The sequence below is a fragment of the Podarcis muralis genome, chromosome 1 (genome assembly GCF_964188315.1).
Source record: "Podarcis muralis chromosome 1, rPodMur119.hap1.1, whole genome shotgun sequence".
Lineage (NCBI taxonomy): Eukaryota > Metazoa > Chordata > Lepidosauria > Squamata > Lacertidae > Podarcis > Podarcis muralis.
This window is the reverse complement of record NC_135655.1, coordinates 47,396,340-47,398,951: the sequence shown is the minus strand read 5'-3', so window position 1 is coordinate 47,398,951 and position 2,612 is coordinate 47,396,340.

Here is a 2,612-nt window from a genome sequence, read left to right as displayed (position 1 = left end):
CCTTCCCTTTGTTTAGCCAAAGGTAGGCATGCCAGCGGTAGGCATTTTTGTATGCAGTTTCGATGAATATACCAATTTTTGCAAGTGACTCCCCCCAATATGCATTTTTGACTGGCATTTTCACTAATAAACACATTTGCACGCACACTTTCCTTTCGTAAATGTATTGGAGGAGGGAATGTTTCAAAGAATATATGTGTTTCAGTTCATATATTGGTCTGAATAATGCAAATTAGGTCATTTCTCTTTGTGATGCAAACAAAAACAAATCCCTTTCCCATACTGGACGTATTTTAAGAGATCTGAATGGGTTCTGTAGAAAGAGTGGTGTCTCTCTAAGCTAAGCTCAGCTTAATGTATTTTTAATTATGCTCCATAATGGATGGACCCAAGTATGATGGTACAGCGTACTTGGCACAATGCCTAATCTTGTTCTGCCCATGTTTAACAGCATGGTTTTTTGTTCCATGGTGGGCAAGGATATGCCACATTAATTGTAATAACTTTGCTTCTGCCCGGAAGGCTTGAGTCAGGCCTTCCAGTTATAACCTGAGGGAAGGCTACACATTAACATTCGAGCTTGTTAGCAAGCGTGGCAAGGCTGGCCACCTGCAGGGTTCTGACTTTTATGGCTTTTTTGTTGAATAACCTTCCTGGCTTTTGAATGTAGCTCTGCTGTTCCCCCGCCTCTTTCATTTCAGGCTCTTAAAATTTAACAGGGCTGTGGGCAGAGCAAGAGTCATCACAGTTGCTATTACCCAAGTAGGACCAGCTGAGTAGTGCTTTATTCTCGCCCACTTGGAAGACCTGAGCTCCTGGGGATTGATTCAGATGCATAAGTCTGTAGCTACAGTACAGCTCACAATGTGGGTGGGTTGCGTGTTTGAGGATTAAAAAGGAAAGAACCAAGTGATAAAATAGTACAGATTTTTCAGGCCAGTTTATCCTCCACAGGCTAAGTGTATCAAGGTTTTGCACATCTTTGGACCCGGCTATTATGGCCAATTATTGCCTAGTCTCAAATCTTCCATTCTTGGGCAAGGTGATTGAGCAGGTGGTTGCTGAACAACTCCAGGCACGTTTTGAGGATGTGGACCATTTGGATCTCTTACAGTCAGGATTCAGGCCCCATCATGGAACTGAAACCGGATTGATCATGCTTGTTGACGATCTCTGGCAGGCTAGGGACAGAGGTGAAAACTGCTTCCTAGTTCTGCTGGATCTCTCAGTGGCCTTTGATGCCATTGGCCATGACATCCTTCTGGACTGCCTAGAGGAACTGGGAGCTGGGGGCACTGTCATAAAGTGGATCCGCTTCTTCCTCCTGGGCCATGTCCAGAAAGTTGTGTTGGGGGTGAGTGTTTGGGACCCCTGATCACACACTTGTGGAGTACCTCAGGGCTCTGTTCTCTCCCCAAATAGACAACCACCCACAAACCTATAGTCTGGCTACTTTTTCATTGTCTTACAGGAGGCTGAAATGGTTTTGTGTCCAGAACAGCAGACCTGGTTCACACATACATGTTCACTACTGCATCACAAAATTTGGGAAAGTGCAAATTTTAGCTATGCTTTGGTTTTCCTTTGGGGGCGAGGAGCGTGGATTTGATCAAATCAGCTTTAATTGCAAACTGAATTGAATTTCTCCCACAGCCCTGGTTTCTTTACACACACACACACAGTGTGTACACACACACACACAGTGCGCGCGCGCACACACACACACACACACACACCTCCCTCCCTCTCTTCATCCACGCTCAATCCAGGCAAGCAAGCAAGATGATGAAGGTACAAGGGCAAATTCCAGACAGGCAAAGACATTTGAAGGGGTGTGGAGCAGGGCTAATGAGGGGTGTGACCTGAGAGAGTCCTGGGGGCCAGATGAAGAGGCCTGGAGGGCCACATTCAGCACACAGCCTGAGGTTCCCTACCCCTGATGCCTGCCAGTGTCTGAAATCATACCCTGGGGTGTGTGAGGGAAGGCAAGCTCAGAGCTGGCCCTCAATTAAGCCAGCAAAGCAGCAACGTGAATGGCAAGGCTGATGTGGTTTCTAGAATCAGATACTTGGACGTGAACAAGATATAATAACTTGCCTCCCCCCCCCTCTCTGAATGATGATGGTTACATGATTTCCTGGGATTGCTAAAGGGGAGCATAAATGACTTTCGGCTATTTGGTTCACACAATTCATCAATGGCATGTTTAGTGAAGGAATCTTGATGTTAGCCTGAACAAAGTCAAAAACAGCACTAGGGGAACATGAGGCTTTTATACCCTTTCAACAGCTCCGGACAATCTTTACCATTCCTCATATAATCAATCTCCCATCACCACACAGTACAACTGCCAAAGCGGAAAGCATATTCTTTCCTGTTTCCCCCCTCTTTCTGAATGATGGAAAGTTCTGGGAAGCTGTTATAGGGTACATTTCTTCCTCTGCAGTTAAGAGGACTAGAGGGTTAATGGGGTTTTTTTAAAAATAAAATAAACTAATAGTCTGCTTATGCAGTTAAAAGATTGAACAGGCACTACAGAGGCACAGAAGCAAGCCTGGCTTATTGTGTATACCTTTGTATGCATAGTGAGAAATAAATCCACTCACCCTGTG